Here is a 20,193-nt window from a genome sequence, read left to right on the forward strand (position 1 = left end):
AACTTCCTCAATCGAGTAGGGTAAGTTACGGGACTTTATGAAGTGGAACAGCCGCGTGACCCCTGGGTGGCAGAGGTCGTTGTGGAGGGTCTGTAGCCGATCCCCGGTGGCGCTGGCACACATCCCTCGTGAGAGGGCATCAGGGGATTCGTTAAGGGCCCCTGGCCGGTAAATGATGTCGTACTCGAAGGTGGAGAGCTCGATCCGCCACCTAAGAATCTTATCATTTTTAATCTTCCCCCTCTGTTTATTGTTGAACATAAACGCTACCGACCGCTGGTCGGTAAGTAGGGTGAAGCGTTTGCCGGCTAGGTAGTGGCGCCAGTGGCGCACTGCCTCCACGATGGCTTGGGCCTCCTTTTCCACGGAGGAGTGTCTGATCTCGGGCCCTTGGAGGGTCCTCGAGAAGAAAGCTACGGGCCACCCCGCCTGGTTGAGGGTGGCCGCCAAGGCGAAGTCAGACGCATCACTTTCCACTTGAAATGGAGTGTTCTCGTCCACTGCCTGTAGCGTGGCCCGCTCAATATCCTGCTTAATGCTTTTGAAGGCGGCGTGGGCCTCAGCAGAGAGCGGAAAAGAGGATGCTTTCAAGAGGGGGCGGGCTTTGTCGGAGTAGTTGGGGACCCATTGGGAATAATAAGAAAATAACCCCAGGCACCTTTTCAGGGCTTTGGGAGTGTTGGGCAGGGGCAGCTCCCGTAGGGGGCACAATCGGTCGGGGTCTGGTCCGATTTCCCCATTCTCCACCATGCTGCCTAGTATGCAGAGGCGCGTGGTGTTGAAAACGCACTTGTCCTCGTTGTAGGTGAGGTTGAGTTTTTGTGCGGTTTCCAGGAACCTCTCGAGGTTCGAGTCGTGATCCTGCTGATTGTGGCCGCAGATGGTGACGTTGTCGAGGTAGGGGAAGGTTGCCTGCAAGTGGTGGTCATCGACCATGCGGTCCATCTCCCTCTGAAAGACCGAGACCCCATTCGTCACCCCAAAGGGGACTCTGAGGAATTGGTAGAGGCGTCCGTTCGCCTCGAAGGCGGTGTACGGGCGGTCCTCTGGTCTGATAGGGAGCTGGTGGTACGCTGACTTGAGGTCGATGGTGGAGAACACCCGGTATTGGGCGATTTGGTTCACCATTTCTGATATGCGGGGTAGCGGGTAGGCGTCTAGTTGGGTGTACCTGTTGATCATTTGACTATAGTCGATCACCATCCGTTTCTTCTCGCTACCCCTTACCACTACCACTTGGGCGCGCCACGGGCTGTTGCTGCGTTCAATAATGCGCTCTTTCAGGAGCCTGTCTACCTCGGTCGCGATAAACCGCCTGTCCTCCCAGCTGTACCTCCTGCTTTTGGTCGCTATTGGCCGGCAGTTAGGGGTAAGGTTCGCGAATAGCGAAGGCGGCTTTACCTTCAGGGTAGCCAGACCGCACACTGTGAGGGGCGGCTGGGACCCACCGTACTTGAGCGTGATGCTTTGGTGGTTGCACTGGAAATCCAGGCCCAAGATCACGCTCGCACATAGGTTCTTCATGATTAACACTTTAAAATTATCGTATACAGTTCCGTTAACGCCCAATTGTACCGTGCAGTAACCCAGAATGGTCGATGTCTGGGTTTTATCAGCCATAGAGATGGTACCCTGAGTAGGGACCACCTTTAGGGAGAGTTGCTGTGCCAGTTCAGGGTGGATAAAACTCTCCGTGCTTCCACTGTCAATTAAGCATTTAACCCGGCACCCGTTTACCTCGATGTCCACCATTGATTTGGATAGCGGGTGCGGCCTGGTCTGGTCCACTGTGACCGATGCCACTGTAGGGCCCTGATCGATACAAGATGGCGTCCACGCTGTCTGCTCATAAGATGGCGGACCCCACGAGGTCGGGCAAGATGGCGTCCAAGATGGCCGCTCCCACGGCGCACACGCGGCGGTTGCGGGTTTTCCGGCGGTTGGTTTTCCGGCGGGGTTCCCTCTGCACACCTTCCCGAAGTGCCCCTTCTTACCGCACTTAAAGCAGGTGGTGCCTTTCGCCGGGCACAGGTTTCTGGTGTGCTTTGGCTGCCCGCAGAAGTAGCAGTTGGGTCCCTGACGCGTCGCGGCTGTCGTAGGGCTTCTGGGGGGAGAGCTGGGCCCCACCGGTGTTGGGCTGCCGGGCGGGGAAGATGCCTTCCAAGATGGCGGCGCCCTCGGTGCGCACGTGGCGGCGTGGACGGTGCGGGCTGAAGAGTAGGCGTCCGAGTTTCTCTGGGCCACATCCAGGGACCGCGCGGTGTCCGCAGCCTGTTTCAGGCCCAACCCCGTTTTTTCCAGCAGTCTTTGCCAGATGTAAGTGGAGCTGAGGCCTGTGATAAAGGCATCGCGAACAAGCTCGTCGGTGTACACTGCGGCTTTTACATCTCGGCACTTCCAGCCTTTGCCAAGCATTTTCAGGATGCTTAGGAACTCCTCCACCGATTCCCCAGGTCGCTGTGCGCGAGTAGCGAGTAGATGCCTAGCATACACCTCATTCGTAGGCTGCTGGTAATGCGCCTTTAAGATGTCGCAGGCGGCCAGGTACGTATCGGCGTCTTGGATGAGGGGGTAAACCCGGTGGCTTACCCAATTCCGCAGAATTCCGAGTCTCATCCTCGCAGCGTCCGTAGCGTCTTTGACGGCTGCGGAATTGTCCAGGAAGAATTCCATACACTCAAACCAGTGTCCGAAGCGTGCTGATGCGTCCGGAGCATGTTGATCCAAATCCAAACGTTCGGGTTTCAGGAGTTGGTCCATAGTGTTGAAAAATAAGTTAATAAAATTGATGTGCCTCAATAAGTTCCGAGACTCGATGTTAGCGAAACAAAATAAGGCTTTTATTAACTTAGAAAGTAACACGTAAAAGAGAGAGATGTCTTCCTTCTGAGGGCTGAGGCCCCACTGAGCCAGCTTACAAAAGGGGCCAGGTATGGGCGGAGCCCTACACACAGCACATTCCAGCACATTCCAATACATAATACAATGAGGACTGGGGGAAGGGAAATGACACTGAAACCGACCACAGTCACAGGCAGTGATGAATGGAATATATTTCATCACACCGACTCCATGGCTTAATGAAAATCGGGCCCATTGTCTTCGGGCCCCACCTCAAACTCCGTTCCCTAGCCACTGACTCCATCCATCCTTCTCCCTAGCATCTGTCTGAGGCTGAACCAGACTGTTCATAACCTTGGTGTCATATTTGACCCTGGAATGAGTTTCCGACCACATATCCGTGGCATAACTAAGACCGCCTATTTCCACCTCCGTAACATTGCCCGTCTCTGCTCCTGCCTCAGCTCATCTGCTGCTGAAACCTTCATCCATGCCTTTGTTACTTCGAGACTTGACTATTCCAATGCACTCCTGGCTGGCCTCCCACATTCTACACTACGTAAACTGGAGGCCATCCAAAACTCAGCTGCCTGTGTCCTAACTCGCACCAAGTCCCGTTCACTCATCACCCCCCTGTGCTCGCGGTTAAGTAACGCCTTTGATTTCAAAATTCTCATCCTTGTTTTCAAATCCCTCCATGGCCTCACCCCTCCCTAATCTTCTTCAGCCCCACAACCCCCCAAGATATCTGCACTCCTCTAATTTTGCCCTCTTGAGCATCCCTGATTATCATCGCTCTACCATCAGTGGCCGTGCCTTCAGCTGCCTAGGCCCTAAGCTCTGGAATCTCCCTCCCTGAACCTCTCCATCTCCATTTCATCCTTTAAGGCACTCCTTAAAACCTACCTCTTTGACAAAGCTTTTGGTCATCTACCCTAATAATTTCTATATGTGGCTTGGTGCCTTGTCACACTTCTGTGAAGTGCCTTGAAACATTTTACTATGTTAAAGGCACTATATAAGTACAGAGTTGTTGTTGTTGTGGAGTGTTGCCTAGATTTTTGTGCTCAAAGTCTCCTACAGTGGGATTTGAACCCACCACCTATCCATAACTCAGAGCCAAGGGTGCTACCAACTGAGCCACAGTTGACATTGGGGAAGTTTTGTGGATTTTTAAAGATACATTAAGTTTGCAGTTATGCTCATTGTGATTTGTTTGGTAAAAGAAACAGGTCTAGCAAAAAACATGCAAGAGATAATCACGCAGCACACATGGCCTGCCATGAATGCCATGTTTTTCTTGTAACAGCAAAGAATTTTAGGTGTGAACATTTATTTTTGTGGAGGATCAGGTAGCAACAAGCGATCCTTCACTGTAACTATATCTATGCAAGGAATTCATCTAATGTCTTTACTTTGTGCTGGACAATAATTTCAAAGACATGACTGGGAGTGGTTTAAATTCCTGACGTTCTTCTTCACCCAGGCCATGTAAATTCTTACACATTTTTGCTTCTGTGTCCTGGCTGCCAGTAATAGGAGTGTTGAGCCCTGCACCTATCTGAGTGATAAGGGAAGATCTGGATATTTTATCAGCAGTCAGATTTTTGCCATTTAGCATTTATCTGTCTAGAGTCGTTTTCTTAACAACCCCTTATACCTGTGGCCCCTGGACCAGCAGTTTACGTGCCGTAGCTTATGTTTCCTGCGAGCGAGCACTGGAATGCTTTATGGATTAGTGTCACACAATCACCAAATGTAACAGAAATGATGGTGTGCATAATGGGGAGATAAGTGTTGCAATCACCAGTGAAAGGATCTTTGAGATACAGGACAGAATGCTTAGACATAAATTGCATCATTTCGTCAGTGATTTACCCATTACGCACATTACCATTTATGTCGCATTTGGCAACCTTATGACACTGATTCATCAGTACAGCGCTTCCTCAATACTGCATACGAACATACGAATTAGGAGCAGGAGTAGGCCATTCGGCCCCTTGAGCCTGCTCCGCCATTCAGTAAGAGCATGGCTGATCTGATTACTCCACATTCCCGCCTCCCCCCGATAACCTTTCACCCCTTTGTTTATCAAAGGGGGTGAAAGGTTATCGGGGGTAGGCAGGAATGTGGAGTAATCACATGAGTGAGTGTCTCTTGCATGTTTTTTGCTAGACCTGTTTCTTTTACCAAACAAATCACTGCACTGGATGTCAGCCTTGAAGTTTCTGGAGTGGGACTTGAACCCATGACCTTCTGAACAATGTGCTCTCTAATTTTTTGGGGGGTGCGCGGCCCTTTTAACAGGTTGCGCGGCCCATTCGAATTTCCGCGCATGCGTTGTTTTTTCCATCTAAAAGCTGGTGAGCGGCCTGCGTGGGACCTCCAGACCACTGCACGACCGCACAGCTTAACGGGAGCATTGCTTCTGACTCAGAGGCAAGAATTCTACCAACTGAGCCACAACGGAAAGTAAATAAATGATTTTTGGAACAGAGGCCTGACATAGTGGTTGTGTCAATGGCACCTGCAGTGTTTCTCCTCATGTTACCCAGGCAGCTGAAACAAACGGAATGAGATACATGGCAAGACAACACAATAGGTATAAATTAAAAAGGTGAAGGATTTTAAAGTTTAACTATTAGAGATTGGAAACGAAAATAGCTTATGGAAAATGTTAGCTTACATTATCATTCTACGTTACACAACTGATTAATGGAAACAATACAAGAAACTAACCATTATATATGTAACACCTTTTTCCAAATCTGAAACAGCTGAAAGAGAGAGAGAAAGGACAAAAGATATATGCTGCAGAAGGTCTCTCACAAGGTATTATTAACCCAATTTTCAGCACAAACAACCAGTCCACCTCTAATGGTCTCTGATTCACTTCAATACGATATGATATGAGAGACGTAATATGAAGTAAAATGGGTATATTTACTGACACAAGCAAGTAAAAGTTCCAGAGTTGCTGTACAATGCAGCACCAACACATGGCACCATGCAGCCATCTCTTTCTTCTTCTTCTTAGGCAGTCCCTCGGAACCGAGGATGACTTGCTTCCACATTAAAAATGAGTTCGCAGGTGACTGATGAGTCTATTGCGGGACCTACAGTCTCTGTCACAGGTGCGGCAGACGGTGGTTGAAGGGGCGGGTGGGTGGGGTGCTTGGGTTGACATGCGCCCCTTGCGCTGCCTGCGCTTGGCTTCCGCTTGCTCCTGTGAAAGAGACTCGAGGTGTTCGGCGCTTTCCCGGATGCTTCTCCTCCACTTTGAGTGGTCTTGGGCCAGGGATTCCCAGGTGTCGGTGGGGATGTTACACTTTTTCAAGGAGGTTTTGAGGGTGTCCTTGAAGTGTTTCCTCTGCCCACCTGGGGCTCTCTTGCTGTGCTGGAGCTCCGAGTAGAGCGCTTGTTTTGGGAGTCTCATATCAGGCATGCGGTCTGTAATGTATGTACCTTTAAGGGAGAGAACTACTTTTTACAGCTCCTGTATACTGTAGTACCGGCAGTGACCACACCTGTATATAAACCCTGAGTAGGGATCTGTACAGTTAGTTCTAGAGTAACCCTCATTCAGTAAACACCTGTTGATCGTTCCCTGCAGTCTCTTGTCTAATTATTGAAGGACACAACATCAAGATACATGGATCTAACATTGGCGACGAGCAGATTCAAACCTACCTGCAACTCTGCATCACCTCCCAGGGATTCACTCCTGGAGAACAGTGGAAGAAGGCCGAGTCCAGAAGCACGGGCGTCGACCACGGGAAACCCCCCAGTCATCCAGCGGAGATTTGAGCATCGCAGGGGAGGCTGTCGAGAGCCAGGCTTGGCTCTCCAGTCACAGTGGTCCAGCGAAACGGGCTGGCAACAGGTACTGCGCAGACCCTTCCGCGCTAGAGCCGACCGAAGGCACAGAAAAAGGCCAAGCAGCGTCGACGGGGGAGAGAGAGAGGGTAGAGCGCACAGGGCGCAGCCGGTGTTCAGGACCGAGCGGCATCAACGGATGAGAGAGAGCAGAGCGCAGCCGGTGTTCAAGGGCCGAGCAGCGTCAACGGGGGAGAGAGGCGCGCAGGAAAATGTGCAGAGCGCAGCCGGTGTTCAAGGGCCGAGCAGCGTCAACGGGAGAGAGAGGCACGCAGGAAAACGTGCAGAGTGCAGCCGGTGTTCAAGGGCCGAGCAGCATCAGCGGGGAAGAAAGGAAAGCGCGGGAGACGCCATTTTAAGCCAGTCTAACCACACCCAAAAATGCCGAAGAGTGGCAGTATCACAGCGTTCGACAATGAAGTTGAAGATTGGACGACATATGTCGAACGCATAGAAGTATACTGCAAGGCGAATGAAGTGCCAGATGACAAGAAAGCGCTGGTATTGTTGAATTCAATGGGTGCAAAAACGTATGGCTTACTACGAAACCTAGTAACCCCAGAGAAGCCAGTAGAAAAGGATTTTGAAAACATAGTGTCAATCCTACAGGACCACTTAAACCCCACACTGTTGCTGATAGCAGAAAGATTTAAGTTTCACAAAAGGAACCAGCATAAAGATGAAAGTAATGCTGAGTATTTAACGGAAATGCACAAGCTATCAAAACACTGCCAGTTTGGAATGGGACTCGCAGATACTTTAAGGGACAAGTTTGTGTGTGGGCTGCAAAGTGAAGGAACCCAGAAACGGCTTCTATCAGAAAAGGATCTTACGCTGGACAAGGCTTTCAGCATTGCAGTATCACACGAAGCAGCAGCACGGGGCGCGGCAGAGATACAACAGAGACCGCAAGAATATGGCACAAATGAAATGTCATACGGAACATTGAAGTGCTATCGCTGCGGCAGAACAACACACGGCCATAACGATTGCTGGTTCAAGGACAAAGTGTGCAGACAGTGTGGAAAAGTAGGACACATAGCAAGAGTCTGCAGGTCGGGAAAGAAAACCAGCAGCAAGAAATCTCCACAGGAGAAGTACAAGAAGGTACATAAGGTGACGGAGAGTAGTTCAGACGAACAGAAGAGTGATACAGACTCCGGAAGCAAGCAGCTGGGTTGTCTGAAACTACATAATGTGATCAAAACGGAGGATCACCAAACTATCTGGGTCATGCTCAAGATAGCAGGAGTCCAAGTGAAAATGGAATTGGACACAGGATCAGCTCTAACAGTCATAAACCAAAGGGACTACAAGCGGCTATTCTCACATATACCCTTGAGAGATACAAAGATTGTCTTGAAGACGTACACGGGGCAAAAAGTCTACCCCAAAGGAAATATAAGGGTGAACGTTATATATAACGGCAAGGAAACACCAAAAATGGACCTATATGTATTGCCAGATGGAGGACCACCACTACTAGGACGTGAATGGATCTGGAAGATACAGCTAGATTGGCATTCCATACAAGCACTGACTGTAGATGCTAAAAAGGATGACGACATCACACCTGGACGACTGTCAAAAATGCTAACTGACGCACAAGAAGTGTTCCAGCAGGGACTCAGAACACTAAAAGGCATAACAGCGATGATCAAAATAGAGGAAAATGCAAGCCCAAAGTTTTTTAAGGCCAGACCGGTACCTTATGCGATCCGCCCAGCTGTCGAAGCAGAGCTGGAAGGTTTGGAACGTTCAGGAGTACTGTCCAAAGTGGACTGGAGCGAGTGGGCTACACCAATCGTTCCTGTAATGAAGAGGTTGTTGAGTAATACGCCTGGGGAACCAAAGAAGGTTCGCATCTGTGGGGACTTTAAGGTGACAGTGAACCCAGTCCTTCACACTGTACAATATCCGCTTCTGCGGATTGAAGATATTTTCGCCTCGCTATCTGGAGGGAAACGCTTCACTAAGATTGATCTGGCCCAGGCGTACCTGCAAATGGAGGTAGAAGAAGCCTCAAAACAGTACCTCACGATCAACACTCATAAAGGTCTCTACCAATACAACCGGCTGGTGTTCGGGGTAGCATCAGCTCCGGCTATTTGGCAAAGGGCAATGGATCAAGTCCTGCAAGGGATTCCAGGGACCCAGTGTTATTTGGACGACATCCTGGTCACGGGCGAAAATGACAGTGATCACCTCGCCAACCTGGAGCAGGTGCTCACTAGATTGAAGGAATATGGGCTCCGAGCTAATCGCCACAAATGCGAGTTTTTCCAGAAGCAGATCTCGTATTGTGGCCACGTTATTGATAAAGAGGGGTTACATAAGTCCCCTGAAAAGATTGAGGCAGTAGTCAAGGCTCCAGCACCGGAAAATGTGTCACAACTGAGGTCGTTCCTCGGGCTGGTGAACTACTACCATAAGTTCTTGCCGAATTTGTCTAGAGTACTACACCCACTGAACACCCTACTGCAAACGGGGGTACCATGGAAGTGGAGTGACGAATGTAAACAAGCTTTCCAGAAGAGCAAAGCATTGATCACATCAAAAGAGGTGTTGGCTCATTTCAACCCAGCACTACCAATTCGGTTGGCGTGTGATGCATCACCCTATGGCATTGGAGCGGTGCTGTCGCACAAATTCCCGGACGGCTCGGAGAGGCCAGTAGCCTTTGCGTCTCAGTCACTAACCTCAGCCGAGCGTAACTACGCCCAGTTTGACAGGGACTCCCTCAGCCCAGTGTGGGGAGTGAAAAAGTTCAATCACTATCTGCACGGGCAGAAGTTCACCTTGCTGACTGACCACCAACCACTTGTCTCCATCTTTAATCCAAAGAAGGGCGTTCCGGTGATGACTGCGCAACGGCTACAAAGATGGTCCCTATTTCTAGGGGCGCACCAATATGAAATCGAGTATAAGGGCACGAAACAGCATGGAAACGCTGATGGGCTATCACGCCTGCCACTGCCTACTGCGGAGGAAGCACCATCAGTGGATCCTGTCGAAATATTTCATTCGACTATAATTGAATGCTTGCCATTAACTAACGCTGGTATGGAGAAGGAGACCCGAAATGACCCGACACTGTCTCGGGTATATGATTTGACGGTGAAAGGATGGCCAGCACATGGCGACTCACTGTTGCCAGCATTCTCATCCAGAAGAGAACAGCTGTCAGTATGCCAGGGGACCTTGATGTGTGGATCCCGAGTGGTAATTCCAACCAAGTTAAGGGAGAGAGTGCTCAATGAGCTTCACGAAGGTCATCTGGGAGGGGTGAAAATGAAAAGCCTTGCTAGGGCTTATGTGTGGTGGCCGGGGATCGATCAGCAAATCGAGGACCTGACAAAGAGCTGCTCAGGATGCCAGAAGGTCCAAAATGCACCACCACATGCCCCTCTACACCCATGGGAGTGGCCCTCATCTCCATGGCAACGGGTGCATATTGATTTTGCTGGTCCATTCATGGACTCAATGTTTTTAATAGCCGTGGATGCGCACTCGAAATGGCCTGAGGTGATCAAAATGTCCTCCACCACCACGGAAAAAACTATTGCAGTCCTACGGACCATTTTTGCCAGGAACGGCTTGCCAGAGCAGATTTGCTCTGATAACGGACCACAGTTTGTGTCCGAAGAGTTTTGAAGATTTATGAAAAGGAATGGGGTAAGGCATTACACATCCGCCCCGTATCATCCAGCCACAAATGGATTGGCTGAGAGGTTCGTACAAACCTTTAAAAAAGCAGTAAAGGCCATGTGCGATGACGACATTCCACTGCAGCATAAGGTGGACAATTTCCTGTTAGCCTACAGAAATGCGACACATGCAGTCACCAACCAGGCCCCGGCCATGATGTTCTTTAACCGAAGGTTGAGATCTCGTCTGGATTTGCTCAGACCAAATATACGAAGAGATGTTGAGAATAAGCAATTCCAGCACATCAATGAGAAGCCGACAAGGATCTTCAATGTAGGGCAACCAGTCTTGGCCCGCGACTACCGAACAGAGAAATGGCAACCAGGAACGATATGCACACGGCAGGGGCCACTAATGTACACAGTGGATGTTGGGGAGAACATTGTGAGATGCCATGTTGACCAGATCCTGGAGTCACAGGAACGAGTCAACCCCATGTCTCGCCCATACGTACCTGGTGATGAACTCGACGTACAGATAGTATCTACCCCAGAAACAGTAGCATCAGAAGCTGATGAACCAGCCGACGACAGGGGGCCAGAATCGCCTCCGCACCAAGAGCGAGACACTCGGGAAAGGTGCTATCCAGAAAGGATCAGGAAGCCTCCCCAAAGACTGAATTTATAAATAGACTATTTTCAGCTAATGTTGCATGTTAACAGTGTTAATTGTAATTAGTTGATATTTAATTGTTAAATGAGTGTTATGATACTGTTAATCTAAAAGGGGAGGAATTGTAATGTATGTACCTTTAAGGGAGAGAACTACTTTTTACAGCTCCTGTATACTGTATTACCGGCAGTGAGCACACCTGTATATAAACCCTGAGTAGGGATCTGTACAGTTAGTTCTAGAGTAACCCTCATTCAGTAAACACCTGTTGATCGTTCCCTGCAGTCTCTTGTCTAATTATTGAAGGACACAACATCAAGATACACGGATCTAACACGGTCAATGTGACCCGTCCATCGGAGCTGATTGAGCGTGGTCAAAGCTTCGATGCTGGGGATGTTGACCTGAGCAAGAACACTGATGTTGGTGCGCCTATCCTGCCAGTGGATTTGCAGGATCTTATGGAGGCAGCGTTGGTGGTACCTCTTCAGTGCTTTGAGGTGCCTGCTGTACATGGCCCACGCCTCTGAGGCATACAGCAGGGCGGGTATCACTGCTGCTCTGTAGACCATGTGCTTAGTGCCGGGTTTGAGGTCCTGGTTTTAAAAATATGTGCAAAGCGTATGAGAACATGGGCCTTACACTAAACATCCGTAAGACAAAGGTCCTCTGCCAACCTGCCCCCGCTACACAGTACTGCCCCCCGATTATTAAAATCCACGACAAGGCCTTCGACAACGTGGACCACTTTCCATACCTCGGGAGCCTACTGTCAACAAAGGCAGACATTGACGACGAAGTCCAACACTGCCTTCAGTGTGCCAGTGCAGCCTTCGGTCGCCTGAGGAAGAGAATGTTTGAAGACCAGGACCTCAAAAGCAGCACTAAGCTCATGCAGCCATGGCCCCACAATCTCTATACCACTGAGTTCCTGATTTCAGCTACATCAGTCATCATTGGGGCTCTTTAAAGGTAGCTTCTAGCAGTTGCCTGAAAGTAGCATTGGCAAAGCTTAGGAACAGTTCACTCACCTGGGCCATGGAGACAAAAAAAGATGGGGGGGCGGTGGGGAATAACTTGAAAAAAAATTGAAAAATAAATTAATCTAGAGATGCCAGAAAGGTTAAACCAAAAACACGCAGCACTACAAACCATTAACTTGATACAGTTATCATTTATAAAAGACTTGAAAAATGTGAATATAGTTTAAACATTTTATCCCTTCTGTCCTAGGGAACAGTCCCACACTTCTGTAGGGGGGCATCTTTTAACTGATTTAAGGTAATTTACCTGGTCTGCAGCCTTTGCCTGCACTCTGACCAATTCCAACCTTTTACCTGGTTTACGGTAATTCACCTGGTCAGGCAGCCTGCTGCTACACTGTAAACCAATTTCCAATAAACCAATTTTCAGACAGCGGTTTCGAATCGCTACCCCACCTTCCAGTTCTGACTGAAGGACTTATAATTAATGATATTAAAACAGACAAATGGTCTGGATGAGAGAAAAACAAGCTTTATTAACTAGAAGAAACTATAATCAAATATAAAACTATACCACATGAACACAGTAAATTACAGTAAAGTTGCTTAAATGGAGGAAGGCAGATGGCAAAAATGAGGGGTAAGTGGCTACAATGTTGATTAAACAATCTTAGCAATATCCCCATAATTACCACCCCCCAACTCCTTACTAGGTTGCTTTGCTGAGGAGTCAGAAACCCTGCTCACATGTGGTCCAGCGAAGTAAGAGCTAAGAGAGAGATAATTTCTCAGGAGCTATCTTTATACCTGGAAAAGTCTGTCTGCAAAATTCGCGCCCAAAGTTCCAATACACAAGAGAAACGCTGATGATTGGTTGATTCAAAGTGGTTGGAATGGGTTAATGTGTCTGCACTGTGGGGCCGAAATGTTCCCGCCCACATCCGGAGCTCACCTGGGCTAAAACAAAAGGGGATGCAACTGCCCTATTGTCCAGAATGATGGGTGCTTCAAAAACCTATTCAATTCCTAAACTGTTGCATAAAAAATCCGTCCCATGGTTTCAGTATCTCATTGGCTGTGAGTGCTTTGAATGGCTGTGTAAACAGAAGCAGTTTCAATCGATTGTCCTGCGGTTAGTCTCAAGTGGGCTAATCTCTTATGTCAATAAGCAACTTCAAGTGCTTCTGAAGGGAACCCCCCTTTGATTGGCAGATCTTTGACTGCCACTGTATCCTCCCACTTTTCACAGACAACTCGAGCTGCTTTTTTTCAAGCCCCATTGTTCTTGGCCAATGCTTTCTGTGGCCATTTTAAAACCTTTTGTGATTGCCCAAACTCCAGGGAACAATTTTATTAATAAAAGTACTGTCTTAAGGTGTGTGAATATTTTCCACAGAGCTCCACGAGTCAGGTGTTGTCCACGTTCTTTCCATCTCAGAGCAGTCTTTTGCGGTTCTAGGCACATTTTAAAACATTGTAGACACATCACATCATCCAATTCTTTGTCCACGATGTGGACCAATATTTTCAATCTTCAGGGAAAAATAGGGGAATTTTGCATTGGCCATTTGTTGTGTGTGAGCCCAGGCGGTGCATATTAACCACTGATGGCAAAACAGCTGGGCTCAATCCTGTTCTCAGCCAACGTCCACACACACGTCCCAGCAGGAGTGAGAACTCTAACTGATCTTCTCTTTCCCAGGGAAGCTCTGGACCAGTTGTAACATCCCAACTGCTGCCCCAGATGAAATCTGCTAACTAACCACAGTTCAAAGAATTGAACCTGGCTGGGACTTCCTGGTCTGTAAAATTTTTATTGTTATACTAATGGTGCATTTATCCACTAGCCCATCAAAGAATCTCAAATCTATTCTGTCTAAACTTTATATCTAGTTCTAATTCCCAACATTGCCCTTGCCTTTCTTCTCTGAAACCTTCATGAAGCATAATTGTTCTTTTGAAGGTAAGTTGTCACAAAGAGTTATCTAGAGTTAAAATAACCTGTTCTAACATAACAACAACTACATTTTTATAGCGCCTTTAACATAGAAAAATGGCACTTCAACAGAAGCATAATCAGACATAATCAACGGGATGCATCTGACATTCTGATTAGTCTTGCTGACATAGTTTTGGATTTGCAGAATATATTCAGTGAATGATAATTTCAGATGTCAATGTTTCCTGCTCCAATGCATTATCTTCTGTTTTTCCACATTGCTTCGCTAGAAGTCTTCTGTGACCAAGGAAGCTCTAGGTCAGATGAACTCATCATGAAAGCATTGGCTTTCTTTCTCTTTAATATCTAAGTGTGTAAGTGGGAAGATATGGTAGTACTGGGAAGCGAGGCAGATCTTGAGGTTCAGCCACAGTGCAGGTGGAGGAAATGTTGCAATTTGCAGTACTGGGGCCGGGACATCCTGGGGTTTGGCAATATTGGAAGGAGTCATGGAGTTTGGTAATACTGAAGAATTTGGGGTTTGGTAGCACTGGAGAGGGTAAGATTTGGGGGTTTGGCAGCAGTAGGGAGGGGAGATTCTGGGGTTTGATCCGGTGAAGGAGCTAACACAGCTACATAATTATATCTTAACATAATCAATGATTATTTTGTAATTCTAATCATAAAGAAAAGAAATGGCCAGTACTGTAATCATGTACTTTTTCTGTATGAGCTAAATTTTCTGAAGTAAAAAAAATGACAAATAATTCTGACGTGGACAAGGGATGGTGCAGGGGGGAGGGCTTTAGTTTCCTGGATCACTGGGTCTGCTTCTGGGAAAGGTGGGACTTGTACAAGTCGGACGGTTTACACCTGAACCAGAGGGGAACCAATATCCTTGCGGGGAGGTTTGCTAGCACTGCTGGGGGGGGTTTAAACTAACTTGGCAGGGGGATGGGGTACAGAGTGGAGCTATAGTAGGGGGTGATTTACAGCCAAATACAGAGGGAAAAACAAGTCAGCTGGGAAGGCAAAGCAAATATGTGAAGGCAAAAGAGAATATGGCAGGGCTGGAAGGCATTTATTTTAATGCAAGGAGTCTTGCAAATAAGGCGGATGAACTGAAGTTGTTGTTGAACACATGGGAGTACGATATTGTTGCTATCACGGAGACATGGTTGAGGGAGGGTCAGGACTGGCAGCTCAATATTCCGGGGTATAGAATCTTCAGGCGAGACAGAGGGGGGTGTAAAAGGGGAGGGGGTGTTGCAATATTAATTAAGGAGTCAATTACTGCTGTAAGGAGGGATGATATATTAGCGGGTTCCTCTAATGAGGCCATATGGGTAGAACTTAAAAACAAAAAGGGGGCAAGCACTTTGCTGGGAGTGTACTATAGGCCCCCAAACAGTCAGGGGGAGATAGAGGAACAGATATGTAGGCAAATCTCAGAAAAGTGCGAAAATAATAGGGTAATAATAGTGGGGGATTTCAACTTCCCCAATATAAATTGGGATAGTCAGAGTGTGAAAGGCTTAGAGGGTGCAGAATTCTTAAAGTGCATCCAGGAGAGCTTTTTGAGCCAACATGTAGAAAGTCCTACAAGAGAGGGGGCGGTACTGGACCTAATTCTGGGGAATGTAGCCGGGCAAGTGGTGGAAGTGTCAGTAGGAGAGCATTTTGGCGACAGTGACCACAATTCGGTGAGATTTAAGGTGGTCATGGAAAAAGACAAAGACGGCCCGGAAATAAGGGTTCTAAATTGGGGGAAGGCCGATTTTAATATGATAAGACAGGATCTGGCCAAATTGGACTGGGAGCAGCTACTTATAGGAAAATCCGCATCAAAACAGTGGGAGACTTTCAGAAGGGAAATAGAGAGAGTACAACGCCAACATGTTCCTGTAAAGGTCAAGGGTGGGACCAACAAGCAAAGGGAACCTTGGATGACAAGGGATATACAAAAATGCATTAGAAATAAAAGGGGGGCTTTTGGCAGTTACAAAAGACTAAAGACGGAAGAAGCCCTAGAGGAGTATAAAAAATGCAGGGGCATACTTAAAAAAGAAATTAGGAGGGCGAGGAGGGGCCATGAAATAACACTGGCGAGCAAAATAAAGGAAAATCCTAAGATGTTTTATAAGTATATTAAGGGCAAGAGGATAACCAGGGAAAGGGTAGGGCCCATTAGGGACCAAAGTGGCAATCTGTGTGTAGAGCCAGATGATGTAGGCGGGGTTTTAAATGAATTTTTTGCATCTGTGTTCACTATGGAGAAAGACGATGCAGACATAGAAATCGGGCAAGGGGGCTGTGACATACTTGAACATATTAGCATCGAGAGGGAGGAGGTGCTAGCGGTTTTAGCAGGCCAAAAAGTGGATAAATCCCCAGGCCCAGACGAGATGTATCCCAGGCTGCTGTGGGAGGCAAAGGAGGAGATTGCAGGGGCTCTGACACAAATTTTCAGAACCTCTCTGGCCACAGGGGATGTACCAGAGGACTGGAGAACAGCTAACGTAGTACCATTATTCAAGAAGGGTAGCAGGGATAAACCAGGGAATTACAGGCCAGTGAGCCTAACATCTGTGGTAGGGAAATTATTGGAAAAAATTCTGAGGGACAAAATTAGTCTCCACTTGGAGAGGCAAGGATTAATCGGGGATAGTCAGCATGGCTTTGTCAAGGGTAAATCATGTCTGACAAATCTGATTGAATTTTTCGAGGGGGTGACTAGGGGGGTGGATGAGGGAAATGCTGTGGATGTGGTTTACATGGACTTCAGTAAAGCTTTTGACAAAGTCCCGCATAGGAGACTGGTCAAGAAGGTAAGAGCCCATGGGATCCAGGGTGCCTTGGCGCGTTGGATCATAAACTGGCTGAGTGGCAGGAGGCAGAGGGTGATGGTCGAAGGTTGCTTTTGTGACTGGAAGCCTGTGTCCAGTGGGGTACCTCAGGGATCGGTGCTGGGTCCCTTGTTGTTTGTGATCTACATAAATGATTTGGATGAGAATGTAAAAGGTATGATCAGTAAGTTCGCAGATGACACGAAAATTGGTGGGGTGGTAAATTGCGAGGAGGAAAGCCTCAGGCTACAGGACGATATAAACGGGTTGGTCAGATGGGCGGAAAAGTGGCAAATGGAATTTAACCCTGAAAAGTGTGAGGTGATGCATTTTGGACGGACAAATAAGGCAAGGGAATACACAATGAGTGGTAGGACCCTAGGAAGTACAGAGGGTCAGAGGGACCTTGGTGTACATGTACATAGATCCCTGAAGGCAGCGGAACAGGTAGATAAGGTGGTTAAAAAGGCATATGGGATACTTGCCTTCATTAGCCGAGGCATAGAATATAAGAGCAGGGAGGTTATGATGGAGCTGTACAAAACGCTGGTGAGGCCACAGCTGGAGTACTGTGTGCAGTTCTGGTCGCCTCACTATAGGAAGGATGTGATTGCTTTGGAGAGGGTGCAGAGAAGATTCACCAGGATGTTACCTGGGATGGAGCGCCTCAGCTATGAAGAGAGGCTGGACAGGCTGGGGTTGTTTTCCTTGGAGCAAAGAAGGCTGAGGGGGGACCTGATTGAGGTGTACAAAATGATGAGGGGCATAGATAGGGTAGACAAAGAGGAACTTTTCCCCTTAGTAGGGGGGTCAATAACAAGGGGGCATAGATTCAGGGTAAGGGGCAGGAGATTTAGAGGGGATTTGAGGAGGAACTTTTTCACCCAGAGGGTGGTTGGAATGTGGAACTCAATGCCTGAAAGGGTGGTAGAGGCAGGAACCCTCACAACATTCAAGAAGCATTTGGATGAGCACTTGAAATGCCATTGCATACAAGGCTATGGACCAAATGCTGGAAAATGGGATTAGACTGGACAGGGATGGATGGGCGGCGCAGACACGATGGGCCGAAGGGCCTCTTTCTGTGCTGTAAAACTCTATGACTCTATGACTCTATTTACTTAAAGCAGCTTCTTAAATTTCAGACTTATTTGAAAACAAGGTGGAGAATGAATATTGGAAGCTTTTTTCAGATAGTTTCAGCATTACATTATCACCAAATGCTTATTTTTTTCAGCTTGACTTTCGTCAGACTTTTAGCTGCTGTGACACCATAGCTTCATCTGAAATGAGACGGAAACCTCACTTACATGTGTAATTGGGGTCTCGACTTCACAGAGTTGACTCCGGATATCGAACTCCCCCCAATCAGAGAGCTATATGCTCATTTAGCATTGGCAACTCACGGATTTTATTATTATGAGACCTGATCACCAAAATCGCTGCATGACAAAAAAAGCTGGTACCTCCTGAAGTCTTTCAGACAAAGCAAGTGTGACGGATAGGACATGTGTGTTAGACACACCATTCTTTATACAGGGAACTCTTTGGTATCCGGCACCGACAGGACCAGGATGGTGCCGGTTGATTAAAAATTCCGGATGACGGAGAGGGTTATCTACTGAGGCTATTTTTAACAAACAAAAATTAAAAAATCAAGAAATGTGCAGTATACAGTAATTGGGTACTCACCTACAGAATGTTGTGTTAAATGGATAGTGGACAGACTAGATGCAGGAAGGATGTTCCCGATGGTCGGGGAGTCCAGAACCAGGGGTCACAGTCTAAGGGTAAGGGGTAAGCCATTTAGGACAGAAATGAGGAGGAATTTCTTCACCCAGAGAGTGATGAACCTGTGGAATTCTCTGCCACAGAAGGCAGTAGAGGCCAATTCATTAAATATATTCAAGAAAGAGTTGGATATATTTCTTAAGGCTAAAGGGATCAAGGGGTATGGGGAGAAAGCGGGGACAGGGTACTGAATTTGGATGATCAACCATGATCGCATTGAATGGCAGAGCAGGCTCAAGGGGCTGAATGGCCTACTCCTGCTCCTATCTTCTATGTTTCTATGTTTCTATGTTTCTATGATTAAGTACAGTACTCCCAGTTGAGGGTAATCCATAACTCTTTAATTACTTAACAGTAAAACAAAACTTATACAGTAAACAGAAAAATGGCAGATCGGAAGAGACTACCGGCAGCGCGGGAGAGTCAGACCCCTGTTATTGAGGTGTTCGGACTTCCGACAGCGCCAAGAAGCCGAGTAGTGGCAGTTTGGAGAACTACCCCCACTGATTAACTCGGCCACCGCGGGAGACTCGGACTCGGACTTGGCAATATTTCCGGTTATTGAGGTGTTGTTTTCGGAGTATGAATGTTGCCGGTTAATAGAGAATTCCAGATAGGTGCCGTTTAAACGAGAGTTTCCTGTATATTGATAGATATAGATTATGTAACATTAAATCTTACATACGGGATTGCAAAATACACTCTCCAATCCTCAGGTACAGCCCTTGTACTTTTGGGAATGCTTAAAATGTATAAACTAGATCTTCACTTAAATCGTTGGGGATCAAGGATGCATCTCCTCTGGTCCAGATGCCCCTGTACACAGTTAATGCTTTGAGTTTTTCACAGTACATTCTTTATGAACCTCTACATATGGTATAGATTCCTGAGACAGTTCAACTGTAGAATTTATTTAACACAGTTGTCACTTTTTGATCCTCTAAAACATTTCTATCCAGTTTAGCTTTTAAATGGATCTAACCTTTAACACCCAGTCTCACATGGCTAATAAAAATCTACAATTCTCTCAGATTATTCTCCACAATCTGTCTTTCTATTATCTTTTTAACGCTTCCAATACTCATTATACTTATTCTCGAATAACCTTTGTATGCCTCCTAGGTCTTATTACTCTTAAACCAGAAAACAATGAGCCCAAAAACTTGTGGGGGTTCCACCGGACTCCTAAACCCACCAGTTCTGCCGAAGGGTCATCGACCTGAAACGTTAACTCTGTTTCTCTCTCCACAGATGCTGCCTGACCTGCTGAGTATTTCCATCATTTTCTGTTTTCATTTCAGATTTCCAGCATCTGCAGTATTTTACTTTTGTATTAGTGTTTAATTCACTGCCACTTCTCTTCCAGGAATGCCCATCTTGAAAAAGTTCTGCTCTTCTCTCCAATGGGATTTCCGTTTGTCTCTTTTACCTTGTTCATCTTCATCGCTTTCTGTTTCCCTTCTCGTGTTTGATCAGGCATCTACCAAGTGTCGCTTTACCCATCTTTTGTTTCTTTACTTGTCCCATTACCATCTGCTTTCACCTTGCACCATCATCCCCTTTGTCATTTAATCTCTCCTGCCTTCCATCCTAT

Source organism: Somniosus microcephalus, chromosome 1, assembly GCF_052327205.1.
Source record: "Somniosus microcephalus isolate GS21.2 chromosome 1, FLI_Smic_1.0, whole genome shotgun sequence".
NCBI lineage: Eukaryota > Metazoa > Chordata > Chondrichthyes > Squaliformes > Somniosidae > Somniosus > Somniosus microcephalus.